Genomic DNA, 21,224 nt, shown 5'->3' with positions numbered 1-21,224 from the left:
CCACCTCTTTTTGTGTGTTTGCTTTACACGCACAATATTCTCAGTACTCATATAAAGAGAATTAATTATGCTTGTCTGAAAAACAACTGATGTTGTTATCCTTACAGGAAATAAAACTTGTTCTTATACTTGTATTAAAATTTAGTCCAATTTCTTCCTTGTGCCTTTTCACACACATCATCTACTAAAGTCAATTCTATTTAGTAAGTCCTTAAGAACCAGACATAATAACACTTTCTCAAAAAGCACTGATCCAACGCCAAAACAGATAGACAAGAAACATTAGGACAATGACTTAGTGTTAAAATTCATATTGATCACCAATGTAACTAAAAAATTACCATTAAAGACATATACCTCAGGCAGTAACTTTATTATAGTTATTCAAGACTCTTGGTGAACAACATCTGGACAGTTTTTGAAAGTACATGATAATTTTCTGAAATCACTCCTAGTTTCAGTGGATAAAACATCCACATGTACAAAAAGTCGAGATGTACGTTTTCCCAAATAAAAAAATGCTAATCAAAGTCGTTACTTTTTTATATTGGGTATTTTAAGTAAGATTCTACGTTACCAAAAGGATTTGCACAAAAACACTTAACAGCCAGTTTAGGATGGTCTTCTTCCTTTCATTTCCTCCAGATTATTACTTTGGAATCATTAAAGGCAAATGGGAAGTGAAAATGGTATACACACTGGCATAAAGCAGAAACTCATCAAATGCTGGCTTAAGAAATAAATGAATGGATTAATTACAAAAATAAATAAATCAAGTTTCAAAAATTTAAAGAATGGCTATCAGCCTAAACATTGTTTAGGATAAACAGAAAAAAAATCTTAATCAGGAATTGTAGCCTTTCTCTTTAAATAATTAAATCTATGATATTTATGCCATGACAGTATTACCATCCATATTATCATACCAAAATTTTTATATTCTAAAATATTAATCTTAATATAATTTATTGTTCTTTTTTAATGGTATTTCTTCTCAGCCTGCTCAAGAGGAGACATGAAAATGGGAGGGAATGGATTAAGAAGAAATATAAATGGAAATTCAGATAGAATAGACAGCTGAGGAAAGTTCTAAATAAAATAGAATGGTTTTCACTAATTACATTTTCTAAGTAATATATAAGTCATGGTAGGTAATATACTATGAAATTTTGCCTTAATATGGCCTTAGTTTCTTTTCAAGTCAATAACTATCTTTACAGATATAGATTTAATCCTGATGCTTTGAAAGGCAATACCATCAACCTCAGTTCAATTATATCTCTTCCTTATTTCCCTACATTTTTGTCACCTCCTTTAATAGTTAAAATATCAGACATTATTTTTTGTGTTTGTATTATTGCTCATCCCCAAAACCAAAATCAAAGTATAGAAACCATAATAAGCTAAAATATTGTGTAATGGTTAAATTGTGTTTATTATGAAATATAAATTTAGCTATATCTGAACAATGAGATTCAATGAAAACAATTCCAAGTTCACAGTAAAAATCTAAATTCAGGGACTACACCCCCATTCTCCGTTCTTTTCATACTTCCTTCCTTTCCCACTTGTCAAATACACTAAAAATGGAAGAACATGCTAAACTCATGAAGACATACCTTCCATTTTTTTTTCATTCTGATGTATCAACAGCTAAAGATGATCAGCAATGAGAAAAATGGCCCCCCCAAAATTCAGTAAGTCTGAGCATCTGAAATATAGTTTTACAAATATAATGTCTATATTAAATAGCATATTAGTGCTTAAGTATCAAACCCTGAAGCTTATCCAGAGTCTAGGGAATGGAACAATAATAATTTGTCTTCGATATACAGAATAACAAACCCATTTCTAGATTGCCCCTGAACATGTTTTTCATCCTTGTACAATCTTCTTGATAAATATTTTGGAATCAGAGGCCTTGTAGAGAAAATCCTCAAAGACAGACAGCTAACAATCTATTATGATGTCAAAAAGGACTCAGTGGGAAATATCCCTCAACATATACACGCATATTCATATGTGATAATGTAGTTATTTAAATCTTTAGGATAATTTTTCTATTTGAAAAGGAACTGTTTAGTTTCTATTTGATAGGAGTTAGTATTTTTCAGCCATACTTACATTCTAAACATTTCTTTACAATTTACCATTTAAAGATAAATACTTTTAAACCTCTCAGCTAAACACTATTTAAGAATTTTCTTTTCTACATAAAAATGATGCCCAAATAATTTGCTCGTTTTTATAAAAAAGAGTCATGTCATATTTAAGTGATACCAGAGGAATCATGAGAATCTTCGAAAACCCTTTAAAAAAGTAATTCATCCTCTTTCTGCCACTGACATTTTTCATTTGAAAAGGGTTCAGACTCAGTCAAACAGTGACGTCTTATCTATACCTTGGATTTACAAGCAGGTCTGTCTTTTAATGGATTAAGAACTACAAACTTAGGGCAGATAATAAAATGATACCCAAATATCTACAAAGTTTTTGAGGTGTCTTTGACTATGCATTAAAATTTTAAGCAGACCAAAAACACATTTATGAGCTCTTAAAGATGGCCATTACAGAAAGTCCAGTAACTGTTCAAATTATCAAGTCAATCTTTTCAACTTTATTAGACAAACAGGCAAATCCCACTCTCCTTTCTTGCTTATCAAGAAGTTATTTTGAGGTCTGGAGAAATCTTCTCTGTGGCTGAAATAGTTAAATAAAAATATTCATTTATTCACTACAATGTTGTAGAGAACTGCAAGCACATTGCAAATAATGAGCATTTATACACTACTAAGGCTATATAGGTTAATGATAGGAAGAGAAATAAGACATTGTATAAATGGAAGTTATATTTAATTTAACATACATGCTGCTTAAGAGCATAATATTTTTAATTTTTTCAAAGATTAATAAGTGTCATGAAATAGAGGAAACATTATCACACCAAAAGTAAGATTAACTTTTAGCCCCAACTCTATCCAATAATCAGCTGAATGGCCTTGAACAAGTCCTATCTTTTGTGAGTCTTTGGTTTGTCATTGTTAAAGAGGGGTCTGCACTCCCTTGCTACTTGGTAAGGTGTTCACGACACCATGATTGTCTTTCCCCAGATATGATATATTATGAGAAGTGGAAAGGACACTGGGGTAGTGGGTCAAAGACCCAGGTCCCAGCACCAGGCTTATCATAAATGGATGTTTGATTTGAAAAGATCAGAGATTTCAAAGTCAGAAAGCAAAGCTCCAGTTGTTATTTGATTTGCTTGTTCATTCTCTTTTGCCTCTATTCATTAATTTATTCTACTATTATTTATTGAGTATCTACTAAATACCAGACAGGGGGTTATGCCCAGCCATAAGGAAACAAACAAAACAAGTCTGGACCCGAGACAAATTTCAGGAAATGTAATCCATAAGGCTTGGGAAGTAGAAGCCATAGAACTTAGTGATTATGTAGATTTTAGGGGTTAGGGAAGGGAAAACCAACAATGATATTCAGTATTTGGCTTGGGCAAATGGGCCAATGGTCACATACCTACTGAGATAAGAAACAAATAAAAAAAGACTTAAGGGTAAGATGAGGAGTTATAGTTTGAAAATAATGAGGTTGAAGTGGCTGTAAGGAAGTCAAGAGGGCAGGTAAAAGCGCGGGGCCCAGAAGCAAGATTTTGATTGGAGTGATAAATTTTGGCATTTATTCATTAATTAAAATCAGTTTGAATATGGTAATAAAAGCCATACGATTGTTGATCTAGGAGAGTGTGTATCATGGTATAATAAGATGAGCTAGGACAGAGTTCCAAGGATCTTCAAAAGGCAGAATGATGAAGAAGCACGCATTGAAAATTCAGAAGTGCAAGAGAACAGAAAAGAAACTGGATATGATACCACTGCAGCCAATGAACTGATTGAGAATTTAAAGGAGGCAGGATCAATCAAGTAATCTGAAAATTTATGAAAGTAAGCAAAGCACTGCAAAGATTCCTTCTGATGAGATGGAGATCATGGAAATATGTAATGAAAGAAGTTTTGTAGAATGGGAAGCCAGAACACAGATTGGAATGGGTTCAAAATTGAATTGAAGAGTAAACAGAAGCCATGTGATGCTGAGCAAGTCCCTTAACATCTTGATCTTCAGTTTCTGCACAGAAAATAGGAATTACAATATCCTCCTCATCTAGTTGCTGTGAGGATTAACTCAGATTACATACACAAAATATATAATAAATATTTACTACTTCACCAAAAAGAAACTGAAGCATTCCAAGAGTGTGCCATGCTTCCATCATCACATCTAACCATTCACCAGTGTCTGTGCTCACACTCGCTCTTTAACACCTCTATCCAAAAATCCTCCCCATATCTTGACTTATCTTCCTTTCACGTATCTCCCAGGTTCACCTGTCTTATCAGCAATTCCCAGGTTTTTATCAACTCAGATGTAGATGACCAACCAGCTTCAATTCACTCTGCAGCTCCAATTCTGGCTTCAAATCCCCGCCAGGATAAACTTATCAAAACTCCACTTTCATCATGTCACTCATTTGTGCAAGTTCCTTCACTAGTGCCCTTCTGACCGTGCCAACTTCAACATCTATGCCTGAATCTTTTTTTTTTTTTAAAGACTGGCACCTGGGCTAACAACTGTTGCCAATCTTCCTTTTTTTTTCTTTTAAGGATTGGCACCTGGGCTAACAACTGTTGCCAATCTTTTTTTTTTCTGCTTTATCTCCCCAAACCCCCCCTGTACCCAGCTGTATATCTTAGTTGCAGGTCCTCCTAGTTGTGGGATGTGGGACGCCACCTTAACGTGGCCTGACGAGCGGTGCCATGTCCGCGCCCAGGATCTGAACCCTGGGCCGCCGCAGCTGAGCGCGCGAACTTAACCACTCGGCCACGGAGCCGGCCCCTGTGCCTGAATCTTAATACCACACCAATGTTACTCTACAATGTCTGCCTCACTTTCTGTTCTGCTTGCCAGAATACATTCTTATTCCTTCTAGTCAGGAAAGTCCTCCTCACCGTACCTTCCTCCTCATCTACAGTTTAACTTCCGCACCTTTCTGACAATTATTCCTGCTACCTGGCAGACACACTGTCCTCCTGGCTGCCTTCATAAACCCTATTAATGTTGCAAGATCAAACCCAAAGCTATTCTCTTTCATCAAAATGTCCCTGAACTCCAGAACAAACTGTTCTCCTCCCCTCATACTCTCACGACGTTTATAGTCCAACACCACACAGTTTTGCATTTAATTATTCCCTAGTGGTTTCCCCTTGATAACTCTTCACCTCAAAAGGAGTATAAGCATCTTGAACAACAGGTAAATTTCTTTGTGTCTGTTTATCCTCTAGCAATTAGTATAGTTTGTGACATGTGGTAATTGCAAAATAGAAATTGAACATAGTTGATGGGATAAAAATTTTCATAAGGTCATAGACTGTATTTTAGTACAAAGTTGATTTTAAAGACAAAAAAAGTTGTCAATGTGTGTCTTCTCTTTGTTTTACAACAATCACACATTTTATTTGTTCAACATTTTACTACATTAACTCATCTTCAAAATACGGAGCAGGATGAAAAATAAAGATTTTCTTCTCTGCTCAGTTCATATTTTTGCAGCTATTCTTCAAAAAGAAGCCTTATTTTTACATGCTGGGTAAGTTCACACAAAATATTTGAGACACATAGGATGGACTAATCAATTTTGGTAAAAGATAATATTGTTAGTGCTGAGGGCTGTTTCTCTTATCTTCTTGATAATGCATACTTTTAAAAGTCTGTGATTACTCAAAGACTTATGATAGCTTCACTTAAAAAAAAAAAAAAAAAAGCCCTAAGTCAGACATCACTACCAAACACGCTGCAGCTTTTAAGATATCAACCCACTTTTTTTCCCAAATAAAAGAAATTCACGGATGGAAAGAAATCCTTAAAATCAAGAGAGAGATACTCAAATCTTTTTTTATTGAAGGTGCTAACAAGCCATTGTTTTGCTTCTATTTAAAAGGGTCTTTTGATGCCTCTCTAGAAAGCAAAGTATATGAAAACTGTAGACACCAAAGGAGAACAGACAAGACATGGACCTTTTAGCATAGTTATCAGCAATCATACGCCAACTGAATTCAGCATTAAGTTGATGACACAAATGTATACGGTATTTACAGAACATCCCTTAACTCCAGGCTCAGATTTCATATAAAGACATGGTTGTAAGTAAATGAGATGATGGAAGATCATATTTCATTTGCTGAAAATAAACTGTGGATTGGTTTGAACTTGGTTTTAAATATATAATCAAATTTTAAAGCAGACCACATGACTTAGCTCATAATGTTTATCACGTCTTACTATGGCAGAAGGCTATAGTGTCAGAACCCATATTTATATTTTCTTCATGGTTGGAAAACATTATACATCATGGTATCAAACATGGACAGCCCCGAAGTCATGCTGAGTTCAAAAACCGTTCAAAGATTCTAAAAATTTCAAAACATTTTCAAAGTCAGCCAAGGTGGCTGAAGTATGGCAGAGCTCTTGCTATTTTATGGCTTAACCATTTGACAGCTGCCTGCCAGATACATGAGAATGTTAGATGATCATTTTACTGCTGATTATCTTCACAGCCAAACAGCAGTCTTGCCACTACGTGTATTTCCTCAGGCATTAATAACAGCATATTTCATCTGCATTTTAAGTCAAAATAGTGCCGTTTATGTTATGTGAGGTTGCTCCATCTCAAGGCATGGTTCGGCACAGGAAATGATAGTTCTTGGTTAGTGGCTACACATCGCCTTATAGGGATACCTTTTCTAATTTTCCTCCTCAATTTTTGAGTCATACAGTCATAACACACACTAAACTACAGTTTTGAACATAAACTTGAAATACGACATTCCCTATTCAAGTACTCCAGTCAAACCCTGATAAATCAGGCTGGCCACACGGCGATCTTATCCCTTCTGACTCTTTAATAAATCGAACCTTGTAACTTCGTACTGTTGGAAGTTGTCACTAAATGAAATTGTGACCTTATCCGGCGCATGAACTTATCCCGCTGACAACTACATTTATTGTGTGGATAAGAAAGAAAAAAAAGAAAGACAGAATAAAGAAAAAAATGAGATATTTGATAATTCTGATCTTAGCCATATGTAACTCTAACAGATGGGATCTTTTTGATGTTCCATTAATGATTTGCCAAACACGAGTCTCTACTTAGAGAAAAATGCTCACCCTAGGTAAGTGCTGGGGGCACTGCAGATGGTAGGGGAAGTGCATGAAGAGGTACTGGGTGACAGCAGCGAATCCGAAGCTATTAGTCTAACACAAAGAGCCCTGAATTAGCTTGTAATTACACTGGAAAAGATAACATAATGGTGGTGGTAAAAGAGAAACATTCCCTTTTCACACGATGCATTCAATGCCTAAAAACTCTAAGACACTGGAATTACCTAAAGCCCAGAGCAAGTTAAAGCACTGCATCTCTCAAGAATACAAAATGCACCCTTTGGCTATAGTTTCCAAAAAGTCACAGAAATCAGTGTATCCAGCATTGTTTAGGAAGCAAATTTACATGCATATGCTACCAAATATTGGCATGTTTTACAAACTCAAGAAACTCTTACTCATTCTGCTAGCTGGACTTAAGGATGAATTCTGAGGTTATTATATATGTCTGCATATTGTTTCTCTCCTAAGGTCCACTGAAACCTTCAAATCCTTATCTTAAAGATAGAGAAAGAGAAGAGATAAAATACAGCTCTAGGTAGTAACGTCATAGGTAATAAAATAGAAAGTTCAAGATTTTTTAAAACAACAACATGATCTGAAATAACTAGAAAGCCTTCACCTGCATATTCACGTACAAAATAAGTTTTATATACAGAGACCAGGTTCAAGATTGGGAGAAAGAAATTGCCATATTTTGCCCTTTGTTGTATGCTCTATTTATATGAAGAAAAAACCCCCAGCTCATCCCAGGTGTCTGAAAATATTCACCTGGAGTGCGACTGGCTTTTGCAAACGTTTGGAAAAGTCATTGGAAGGAGGAGCTGCAGTTTCTGGATACTTTTCAGCTGCTGGAAGAAGGAAGGGGGGTCACCACTCTTTGCTCAAGAAACCTGGCACAGTATGCTTCCTTGCTGCCAGAAACCCTCCCTGACCTTCCAGCCAACCCTCCTTGTCACAGGCTGACCCAACACCACTTCCTGATTCAAATCTTGAGACGCAGAGGGAGGGTATGCTTTGGGAGATATGCTTAGGGAGGAATCATCATGGATGTGAGAGGTCTGGGCGAGCAGACACAGGAAACAGCAGTGGAGGAGCAACAGCCAAAAGTCAGTCTACCGGCGGGAGGGCCATAGAAGGGTCAGGGCCTGCAGAGCACCCGTCAGGCAAGGCTCGTTTTCTCCAGGGGGAGAAACTCTAAAAGAGAAACTTGGGGTAAAAATCAACCACAGATCCCTTCAATGAAAAAGAAGCAAGGAGTAGCTTTTAAAGAACATTTAACATAGAAATTCAATGGACCTCACTGGTTCTAAATTTTAGGCAGTATTTACTGTTGTCTGTTAAAACTGCATGCTTTCTCATGGGTTGCATTTATTAATATAGAAAATAGTTGGCGAACAATGGAACTTTTCACAGGTCATTGCTGATATTTAAAGACCACATATACTTGTTTACTGGCTTATGAGGTATTTCTTTAGCTTAACACCCATAATAAACCAAAATATAGTTATATTTTTTACATTGTAAAATGGTATAGATGGGGATGAAAGAAAATATACTGACAAGCTTTACCAGATAAACATTCAATTTTTCTCATAGATTATTTTTAATGCTTTTTAGTGAGGAAGATCGGCCCTGAGCAATCTTCCTCTTTTTTCTTTTATTTTTTTCCTCCCCAAAGCCCCGGTACATAGTTGTATATTCTAGTTGTAAGTCATTCTAGTCCTTCTACGTGGTATGCTGCCACAGCACAGCTGATGAGTGATGTGTAGGTTCACGGTCAGGATCTGAACTGGCGAACTCCAGGCCACTGAAGCGGAATGTGCAAACTTAACCCCCCCAGATAAACATTCTCCAGCATTGACTGTGATTAAGACTAATTTTGTCTAGAAGGAAAGGTTTATATGAAGCCCCATTTGGGAGTGGGAATGTGACTTTTTGGGTCACAATATTAGAGAACCAAAGGATGTCAGAATGATTTGACAGATGAATAAATAATATGAGAAAAACTATAGCATTACTTTGAAAGCTTCTAATCTAATCCAGGGAAGTAACAGTGCACTATAAAGTACTCTTAGCCAATAATAGAAATGTGCAGAAGACTGGTCTGAAAGTGGTATTCCATTGTAAATTTGAAAATTTTTATCAGGAGAACAAATGTACAGGTATTACTTGTAAGAGTTTGAAATAATAGAGTGGAAAACAGAACCACAGAGACTAAAAATTTAACATGCCACCAATGAATACAGATCATATAATACTTGAGTTGATGCCTAACACTACTGCCAGCACACCATATAGAATACTGAAATGTTTTATGAAGCCTTGATGTGGGTTCCCTAATTTGGAAAAATAAGTACTGTGCAGTACTAAACACTGAATCATTAACTATATCATCCACTTAATTTTCTTATTGAGTGGCATCTTCACGAAATACAATATTCATATATATTTATTTAATTTGAAAATGCTTAGTCTTGGCCATAATACTGACACAAAGTTTTCATTTCTAAAGTCTGAACTTGTATTGCTGAAAATACTATCAGTTTCAGAAAATACTTCCAAAACTACAATTCCTAAAGATCAAGCAAATTGCAGTCATTTAGCTGCAATTCTACAGTCTTTTATTAATGCCTGTATAACCTCACAGTTGCATATATTAAGTTATACATAACTGACAAGAGAAATTTTGCCAAAAGCAGGCTCCTTGACCCTGTTTCTTGGGTGCAGTACATAGTTGATGTTTCTGTTTTTTGAAGGCCTTAGCTGTGTGGCATAATACTTAAAATACCTATCATGAGTGTTATGCTTAAACCCTGCCACCTTGTGAAGTCCATCTGTCACCTCCTGATGAACACTTCCCTGATTCATACTACCTCTCCTTGCCAGAAGTCCAGAGGTGATCTCTGTCTTTGAACTCCCACAATATTTGGTTTTAACACTAATATTCCTCATCATTTTCTTCCTAATAATAGTGATTTGTATGTATTTATTACCTTTCGACATGGAACTTTATAGATACCCCACAAAGCTTTGTACCTGGTAGCGCTGCAGAAGATATAAATGTACGTGTGTATGTGTATGTGTTCACTGCTTTGGGTTAAATCATTGCTTCTGGAAAGTGTTCAAATCATTCGATTTTGTACATACATAATATTTTTTCACTTTACAACAAACACTTTAATAGCTACTTCCCTGAGAAGTAAGCAGACAGAGTAGGTATAATTTTTACCATTTTACCATCATATTTATTGGGCTGGGACTCAAAGCTAAAGTAACTTATTTAAGTTCCAAAATTAGTAGTGAAACTAGGGCTCCAACTCTAGTTTTCTGACCCTCTCATCCTCATTTCACTTTATCAGACTGGCTCTTTTAAAAAATTTTAACAACTTAACTAGGTGGAAGGATTGACCTCAAGCCCCAGTATCATATCAGCAGCCATTAGAGTGGATTCATTTATGAGATTAGCTGCCAGTCAATTTGGAAAGCAGAATGTGAGTGCCTGAAGGATGGGGCCACGGGGCGAGTTTTGAAGGAGGCAAGGTGGTAGAAAAGATTAAACAAACAAAACACTAGGAAAGCATTACAGGAAAAAAATTTGTGGCAAAATTATCGATTATCATAGTTCACAATAAACTTTTACATTTCTGTGCCAAATATTTCAGAGAGAAGAAATCTAAGATACATGGCTTTAAAACAGTGGAGTTTCGCCCCTTACCTTCAATGATCATTCTTCAGAGAAAATATTTACTTATTCAATAAACTAAAATAAAAGACTGAAAGTCTGATTAAATATGGCATGTCATTACTAGCATAAGAAATGACAGAAACTTTTCTTCCTAAGAGTACAAAGTGTCAAAGTCATTCTGAACATTCTGAAATGACTCCCCATCTTTTCATCTGGTTGATCGCACTTTTTCCAAAGACAACTTTCTGATGTGAAATTGTACATAGTGATTGCAAACTAGAAAATATGGCGCCCCCACATTCTGCAAACTTGTAAAATGTTTCTATATCTCATATTTAACACACTTAGTGGGTTAAGCAGGTATATGTTCAAAATATATGTTATTCTTCTTCCCTTCAGTTTCTCTCTCCTTTTCGCTTACTTTCCTTGGATCTTTCCATTTTCCAACCTGAATATGGGATATAGAAATACCAGATCTTGAAGAAAGAAAAGAGGAAAGAGAGGGAGAGGAGGGGCAAAGAAGGCAGACAGGCAGGCATGCTGGCTGATACTATTACTCATGAGTGAAGTTTCCATAAACTCACAGTTTGCTGCTCAGATCTAAGGTTTGATCCTTGCCTCCAAAGGGAGGTAAGAGCCTCTGCAAACATCTTTTCTGTGAAGTGGCCTCTCATAGGAAGTCTTGCATATGCTCATTTGGGGCATGGCCCAATAGAGCTATGATAACTCACCGGGCATTACACTTTTGCAGGCAGAATTATTTCCAGGACTCTTTTATTCAGAAAACCATAGTCAGTTGAACTTTAATTAAAGAAGTATTTACTCATTCAAAATTATTTGTTAAACACATAATACCAGCCACAATGCTTAGCACCGGAGATATAAACATGAACCTAATGTAAATCTTTTCCTTGTGTGACTTATTCTAAGGATGGTGAGACAATTATGACCCAACATATAAAGTTGTTGGTAAAGGTAGAAGATAAAATTTGACCAAAAAGAAAAAAAAAATCTACTAAGACAATCGAAAGAAATCAAGAATGGCATCTCAGAGGAGGGAAAGGTGGCAAAGGACAGGATAAGCCATGTCTTTCCCTTAATCAGAAACAATCTCTTTCAAAAATGAACACAATACAATGTTAACATGAGCATTTAAACACACTTATTACGTTACAAATAAAATTGTTTGTAAGGCAGAGGTTCAATGAATCGGAAAGCATTGCATTGAGATAAAATTACTGCCAAATCAGAAGAAACAAATGACTGAAATTTGTTGTAAAAAAGGTTTAAGGTCATAGAAATCGTAACTGCTGGCAAGAGTTCCTGTTTTTCACTATTGTAAGTATGTTAATTTTAGAAAAAAATGGTATTTCTAAAAATTGTTGGAAAAGATTTTGTAAGCTGCCTTCATCTTAAATAATATTAGCCTTTTCTTATAAAATATTTTCAATATTAGAAAAACGTTGTTTACTCTTTTTTGGTAATTTCACTTAAACTCCTGCAATTGAGATAATGACACTAGGAGCCGTCACCTCAAGCTCTTCAGATCAGAGCGAGGAGCTCATCCCTAGCGGATCTCTCACACCCTCTCAGTTTGCAGCGCCTAGAGATGAAAGGGACCCTTTTCATCGCCTGTTCCTATGACAGACTAGGTGTGGTTATTTGTTCTCTAACACGTGAGCACATTCAGAGGGTCAGGAACCCATACCACCCATGTGTCAGTTGTCATACTGTAGTGGCTGTGTGTTTCCGTGATGCTGAAAACTATGCCACCGGTATTTCAAATACCAATAGGGTCACCCATGGTCGACAGATTTCAGCAGAGCTTCCAGATTAAGACAGACTAGCAAGGAGGAGCTGGCCACACACTTAGGAAAAAATTGGCCACAAAAACCCTATGAATAGCAGCGAAGCATTGTCTGATATAGCACTGGAAGATGAGAAGACAGCATAAAAAAAGACCAGGCAGGGTTCTGCTTTGCTGAGGATCACTAGGAGTCAGAATCGACTTGATGGTACTAACAAGAAATATATCAGAATACTCACATAGTCAAAAAAATATTAAATTTAAAAGATATTTGTAAAACTCTACTATGTAAATTAATAGATGTTGCCTACAAATCTCAACAGCTCTTATAAATAAATATTAGAATCTAGAAAGTATGTTTGGAATAATGTATATCTGTCAAATATCTATAAACATGTCCATTGGTGCCATCCTTCAAAAAGGCTAGTTTGGGGCTGGCTCCATGGCTGAGTGGCTAAGCTCACGTGCTCTGTTTCGGCGGCCCAGGGTTTGCGAGTTTGGATCCTAAGCATAGACCCACATACCACTCATCAAGCCATTCTGTTGCGGCATGCCACTTAGAAGAAGTAGAATGATTTACAACTAGGATATACAACTATGTACTGGGGCTTTGGGGAGACAAAAAAAAAAGATGAAGACTGGCAACAGATGCTGGCTCAAGGCCACTCTTACTTACCAAAAAGCATACCTTTAAAAAGCACTCAAACATTTTTCTTAAAAAAGGTTGCATTAAAAAAAAAGCTTCTTGGGGCTGGCCCCGTGGCCGAGTGGTTAAGTTCGCGCGCTCCGCTGCTGGCAGCCCAGTGTTTCGTTGGTTCGAATCCTGGGCGCGGACATGGCACTGCTCATCACACCACGCTGAGGCAGCATCCCACATACCACAACTAGAAGGACCCACAACGAAGAATATACATCTATGTACTGGGGGGCTTTGGGGAGAAAAAGGAAAAAAATAAAATCTTTAAAAAAAAAAATACCCTTTAAAAAAAAAAAAAAAGCTTCTTTGTTTTTAAAGGAAAGATGAGTACAGATGTAAAGATAATTTGGACTATGCTGTCAAATAAGTTACGTCTGATTTTCTCTCTAGATTCACTAACGATTAAAACTATGGATAGTAAACAGCATTCTGTAAATCCACTCTGGTGTCTTTATTTTGTTCATTTTAAGTATGAGTTATCTGGAATACAATTAAAATATAACAGACATTGAGCTATGGAAGTAATTAGGCACAAGTCTTAATCTAGAGTCAAAGTAATGATTTTCCATTGCTAAGAACATAGGCTTGAGCCCTTTCTTTCAATTTGTAATAATAATCTATAATAGTTTCTCCCCCACCAAATGCACGAGTGTCTCACAATTTTGTATTTTCTCATATGATGAATCTGATCCAAAAAAGGGGAAACCATGATACTTTTATGAGCATACTAGGAAATAATTGCATATATAGATAATAAGGAGATGAACAATGGGACATTCTTAAATTAGCTTTGATAAATTCTTACAATGATTTCATAAATCAGTGAAAGTTGGGATTACATGTACTCTTCAGATTCAATAATTCAGATCACATGAAAAAAAACTGTATGGACCATCCTGAGCACCAGCTGTGTATCCATCGACTTGCTGCTACTTCCTATGGGCATTGATTTAATTTCCTAGTTGTTCCTCCTAAATTTGTTGTAAATGTGAAACCACATAGGTAAAAGACTCTGTACAATGTCTGGCCCACTGTAAGTATTCAACAAATGTTATAAATTTCATCTTAGTATTTTATAGCTGAGAATAATTGAGCAGGAAAGTGAATCATATGGATAAAAACTACTTGCATTCAAAATACAGACTTGCTTGATAACCATAATTACCCAAACTAGGACCAGATGAAGAAAAATCGAGGCATAAAAGATCATTCTGAATACAAATGATGACAAAAGCAGTTCCTAGAGCTCATTCTACCCACACAGGGAATGGACAACTTCAAGCCATAGTAACCTCATGCTGGTTTATTTTTTATCTTTTATTTTTACTTCATAGCTAAGCCAGGCAGTGCTACATAGCTGTGAAGGTTAACATCAAACGTAAGTCACCCAGTCCATTTCTAGATAACCAGGACTAACTGCTCCACTGACATTATCATGAAATTATAGAGTTCCAGAGAGGAGAAAATAAGGAACATGCTTATATATTGGTTTAAAAAAACCCTTGAATAATCACATTAAAACAATGAAAAACATTCATCCCTACCTTACTGTCCATCATTACATTTCCCTCCTCAAATATTCTCAATTGTAATATAACTAAGACAAAATCTGTAGCATTTATTGAGTGCTTATTACATGCCAGCCATTACATTGAGTCCTTTACCTAATGTTCTCACTTTCACAACAAAGTTAGGAGTAACAATTGGGAAATAAATTGATGCCTATGGTAAACCATTTAAATGAAAATAAAAGCATCTTTATTAGTTATCAATCTCTTTTTTATTTTTGAGAATACTGGTCTTTACTTTTTCTAAGTTACTTAGTGTAGTGGTACCTATTACCTTCTTTTTCTTTTTAATTCAATAGAACACTTCGACTCAAATTGATGCAGTTAAATGTTACAATGTGAGAGAGAAGAGTTGACCAAGATTAAAGAATAGCTACAATCTTCCACTACATGAAAGATGGCTGCTACGAAGAAACAGAAGTCCCTAACCCTAACAAACACTGCTCTACTGAATAGCAATGATTAAATGTATAATGGGCAATTATATTCAAGTCAGGGACAATGGTAATTTCTTGATGGGAAAATGGCAGTATGTGACATATAAACAGACATTCACAACAATATTTCTTCAAAAATATTAGTTACTATAATCCCTCACATTTACATATCTCCCTTTATCAAAATCAAAGGTTATTTCTTAATCTGAATCTTGTGAAAATGCAGATTTATTATTACTATTACTATCATCATAATTGTGGCCATTCTGGCCAACAATGTGAGTTTCTAAACCAAAGACGTTAAATCTAAATAAAGCAAATCTTCAGGAAAAAATAGGATTTTTAAAAATACATTAATTTATTCTTTTGAATTTTCAAAGCCAACAAAGTATGAATAAATCAAAGGTATTACACAATGACTGTATTTCCCACTACTTATTACTAACCCATGCAGGTCAGGAAAGATTCCTGAGGTTCCGTAAGCAAGCTGTGGGAAAAGTGTGCGGCATTTAGTTCTAACCCATTCACTTTTTGATTCATTCACTGAAGAAACATGCAATGAGCATCACTTTTGCATATGGCCCTGTAATCATTGGGCGTTTGAGGATCACTGTCCTTAAATAATTTTACTCAATTGAGTATCATTAAATAAATACTTCAACCCAGCTTGTGTCTACAATAAAGCAAACACTTCTACTTTTATATTTAATTGCAACCATATGAGCCATTACACCTCCGTTTCTCCAGAACATGGAATTAGAGTAGATAGAGTGTTTTTATTTTCAGCTTCATTCTATGGAATTATAATCAAGTTGGCAGGAGCAGAGCTAAAATTTGAAACAGGAGCTAGAAGCAAGAGAAATAATATAAACAAGATTTGAAATGAGACTACTTAATAGAATAAATTCTAAAACACATAAGAGAAATTAATTTACATACACACAATGCAATTACAAGAAAAGAAGAGGCCAGCATCACTAGGGCAGGGCGAAAGAAGACTCCAATTACAAATCGTGGTGATCCCCACTTGACCTCGCTTAGAATATTGTTAGTCATAAATACATTCTACGGTATGAAATGAAAATGACAGATCTTCATTTCTTTTACAAAGACTCTAATCTCCACGCTAGGAATGACCACCCCCTAGATAGTGCAGACCACTGTGGTTTGCCTACTCCTGTAATTAAGAAACTTATTGTGAAACATGCTATTTTATTTTAGAATTTTACTATCTGGGAAACCCAAAGCCTCTAGTTTTGTAATTCGTATAGAAATATTGTGTAAATTACCAAAGGGACATAAAGAGGCAGTCCTCCAAAATGTCTCTTGACAACCAGTCACTCTCAGTTAGAATTGTTCAAACTCTCCTTTCTCCTTTTGCATCACCATCCATTAGAGTGTCTAGCATACTGTAATGTGTGTGTATACATGGGTATGCCTGACCAATGTCAATGATAATGTCTGGCTGACGATTAACAAATTATATAGTTCAGGAAAGAAGATATTATGTCTAATCAACTTTGTTCCTATAGTTCCTGGTACCATACCTGGAATAAAGTCAGGATTTCATAAATATTATTTGAATACACAGAGGATGGAAGGAAGGAAGAAGGAATCTATAATTACCTCAACAAAAATTTCAGCTAAAAATACAGATTTATAACCTCACGAGCCCTTAAACTACTAATTTATAATTATCAAAAACAAAGCCAACCAAATGGACTTAACCCATCTAACTACAGATAGAATAATCAACAACTGAAACAAATATGGAATCTGTCTCCTTAGGCTTTTCACAATTATAAATTATGAGAAGAGAAATTATCTTGAATATTCAAATATCCAACTCATTAATAGAAGAGCTGAAAACAAACAACATGATATTTCTCTTTTCAATATTTATCGCTTATTTGTAGAACTTCAATATTTGTAACTTCTATCAATAAATAAAAATTAATTACAACAGCTGCCAGAAAATAATTATTCATCATAAGAATTGTTTATTGCATAAAAAATAAAGTATTCTGTCTTTGGAGTCTGATTTTATTCCTGCTGAGTCTAAAAAAAGTAATCTTTAACAATTTTTCTCAAAACACTACTTTTGAAATATTAATATCAATTACTAATTCCCCAATATTCAGAAATGTTTATCAACAATATTCATTATTAATCTTCAAATATCAGTTTGTTTAAGGAAGAATGACTTTCTACATTTACAAAATATTAGCAATTTCTCCAAAATGCAGGTGATTTAAATGGCATCTGGTGTCCATTTTCTCATCCATTCCTTTTCGTGAGATTCAGATGCTATACTGCGGCGCATAAAGTCATTACAATACTGCAATAAAATAGTGAAATATGAGAAATAGACTGCCAAAATGGATTTAATCTACACACTGTTTTAAATGGAAATATATTGTAAGATTATACATTTCGTAAAATGGCAACACAGATATTACTGCTCCCTGGTGAAAGATACTAAAATCTCCATTTATTTGGCTGGTGTAGGTATGGCCTTAGGTGCACACCTACAAGTGAATTAAATCTAATTGCTTGCAGTTTCCTTGGAAAGTACTGCCTTTAAGCAAGATGTAAATGCATTTAAATGGGTATGTTCATCCGAAACTCTGTTCAATAAGTCAAGTGTTTCTTGCAATATAAAGATTCTGCTTTGATCCAGGATATTCATGATAGTTCACTTAAAAGTACACGCACAGCATGGTGGAATTGAAAGAGAATATGTTTTGAAGTCAGATGGACATTGGTTTGAATTCCAGCTTTGCAGCTTAACAACTGTCTGATAGGATAGGTACGGTGAAACTGAGAATATTTATAAAAATGAGAGAAATAATACCTATCATGTGAGAGTCTTGTAATAATTAAATAGAAAAATATGCATGATAAGACCTAATATAAAGCACGCACTTCAAAATATTATATCAGAAATTATATTAAAACTTTTTATAGGTTCTGTAAGAGTAGAATAAATGTAGAATTTCGTTGGTTTACAAATAAGTACCAGATGCCTAGTTTTGAGACATGGGTTCATGTTTTAACTTTGGAGAAGAAAAATTTGAACTTACAGGTCAGTCTACAGTAATAAAACTACCAAAACTGCAAGTTACAGGAAACTGTTTCAAAGTCATGTAATGGTATTGAGAGGAAAATGATGCATAATCTAAAAAACAAATTCCACGTTCATAAACATTTTTTCAAGTTAAATGACTTGAAGAAGTGGAAGCAAAGGGAAAAAAAACCTTCCAGCTATAATTTTCTGAATGTGAAACCTTGTTGCTGATTTCTTACTTTCAGCCATATGACCACATTGCTTCTTTGTGATGTTAGGAACTTTCGTATAACAGATTTACAAAAAGGATGAGAATGCAGTTTGCTAAAAATAATTCCTTGACATGCAGCAACCATTTTTTCACTTAAACATTAAAATGGATGTTGGGGCCGGCCCAGTGGTGCAGTGGTTAAGTTCGCATGTTCCGCTTGGGCAACCCGGGGTTTGCCGGTTCGGATCCCAGGTGAAGACCTACACACAGCTTGTCAAGCCATGCTGTGGCAGGAGCCCCACATATAAAGTAGAGGAAGATGGGCACGGCTGTTAGCTCAGGGCCAATCTTCCTCAGCAAAAAGAGGAAGATTGGCAGCAGATGTTAGCTCAGGGCTAATCTTCCTCGAAAGACAAAAAAATGATGTTACATAGCTTCTTTTAAATGGAACAAGTATTTTAAAGAGGGGTCTCCAAACTAAATTTTAAGGAGAGGATTAAATCCATTAACTTATGCTTATAAAGAGAAAGTATGTTTCATTTAATTAGATTTTAGTAATGTTAACACAGTTTATTGAATATAAAGCAAATATGTTACTGTTATTATTATTCATATATCATAACTAACACTTTGTAGTGCCTATTGTGTGCCATGTACTAACCTACTTGCCTTTCTTGTAGTGTCTCATTTAACTGTTATAAAAACCATATGAAGCATATTATTTCCATTTAGCACATGAAAAGCCTGAGCCTTTGTGAGATTAAGTCATTTGCCCCTGTTCACAAATCCTTGCTCAGATAGAAGAGCCTGCATTGAGATACTTGTAAATATGTACCCCATATGCTAAATATCCTACTCCTCAAAAAAAAAATTTTCTGAATATATTTGAGTCCTCCCCAAATCTCTGGTTAAAACTTACTACTGAATTATTTTTATATAAAAAATTTTCTACCACGTAAAAATAGTCTTTCATCTTGAAACAAAAAAAGGGAGCACTGAGACAGAGACAGAGAGACAGAGCAAAGGGTAGAGACAGAGAGACAGAGAAAGAGAGAGAGATTGAAAGGGTGAAATTGAGAGAGAAAGAAGCGACTGATCTGGATATAATAATTCACAGTAAAAATTAAAGGAAAATACTGAGGAAAACTAGATTTAACAAGTAACATTTCTGAGAATATCAAAATAATAAGCTCTGCAAATATTTTTATTTTTAAACGTGCCTAAAGCCCAAATTCTTGGGAGAAACATGAATGAATAATAAAATAAATAATTGGCTGACCAAGAAAGGCCAAAGATCTAAATATTCTCAAGATACACTCAAGAGATTTAACATTTGTAAAATGAAACAACTACCCCGTGATCTGCCTGGCTGACGTTGGACAACTTTGTGTTTAGGGCCCTCTGACTATCTCCTCCACCAATATAATTATAACTTTGCAATAAAAAGAGGTCTATAATAAATCCAAGACTCTTTCCTCCAGCTCACAAAGGTGCATGTAAATTGTTGAAGGTCAGTTTTATGGGTTCGTTTACTATCTATCATAGTCATGACTGCACATAAAAATTGTCCCATAGACAATAAATACGTCTCAGGCAAGGCCTTACTCTTTTCCACAATGTGTAGTCACTGTGCTGAAGCTGTGGCTCCAAATGTACAGTGTATTAAAATGTCTATAGTGGAAAATGCTTAGAACGTCATTCCTGTGATGTTTACTCTAAACAAATTTCCATATGTGGGTGGTCCTGGGTGGTTGCGGGGAAGAACAGGGAGACTCTGGCATTGATAATTCCCCAATGTGCCTATATTCAGTGACTCCGTGTGTCACCACCATTCCTCTTTTAAGATCAAATTAAGGCTTTTCATAAAATCAATGAAGTATGTAAACCATGATGTATTACCATTTATGGTGCCACAACAAAATATCATTTATCCATCACTATTGAACAAAACACTATACTTTGTGAGTAAAACAGTGACAGTGAGATCATAGCATTACTGAACTATTCAGGCATCCCAAACTATCTCTTTGGGATAGGAAAACATTGCTGGAATGGACTTATAAACAGAAGGTACGAGAGGTGGAAGAAAATATGAAACATCTCATTGCTTTAATCACAAATGAAGCGACATTTTTAAATGTCAAAAAAATAGCAATGACTTTGGAAATCTAAAAAACCTTGTAAAAATAATGAAAAAAGTCATAGATGAAGTTTTGAACTTTTTGTTAGACAGTCTCCAATACCTCCTGGCCTCTACTGCATAGACAACAGTTTTCAATTGAAATATAATATTAAACTGTTGAAAAGTGGAAAGATCTCTACCCTAAAGGATAAGAGATACTTCCAAAGATACAGTAATAGCACTTCAACAGTGTCCTAAACATAACATCTCCCAGCCAGAGTAAATAAAGTATATCATTTTGGAATAGGAATATTTTTCCTTCCATTGAAGTAAAGAAGGCAGGAAGAGATGAAGCCAGGCTACCATTTATCAAGGTTGCTTTAGGCTTCTTAGGGAT

At 35.4% G+C, this 21,224-nt stretch overlaps 1 protein-coding gene across 4 annotated transcripts in view; it reads right to left on the bottom strand.

The window, feature by feature from the left end:
* The window catches only part of ZFPM2 (zinc finger protein, FOG family member 2), a 440,124-nt gene that overhangs the window by 218,661 nt on the left and 200,239 nt on the right, over positions 1 to 21,224 (bottom strand). The gene's annotated exons all lie outside the window — the stretch shown is intronic.

This window comes from Equus przewalskii, chromosome 8 (assembly GCF_037783145.1).
Source record: "Equus przewalskii isolate Varuska chromosome 8, EquPr2, whole genome shotgun sequence".
NCBI lineage: Eukaryota > Metazoa > Chordata > Mammalia > Perissodactyla > Equidae > Equus > Equus przewalskii.
The sequence above is the reverse complement of the archived record's forward strand: the minus strand, read 5'-3'. Positions and strand labels throughout refer to the sequence as shown.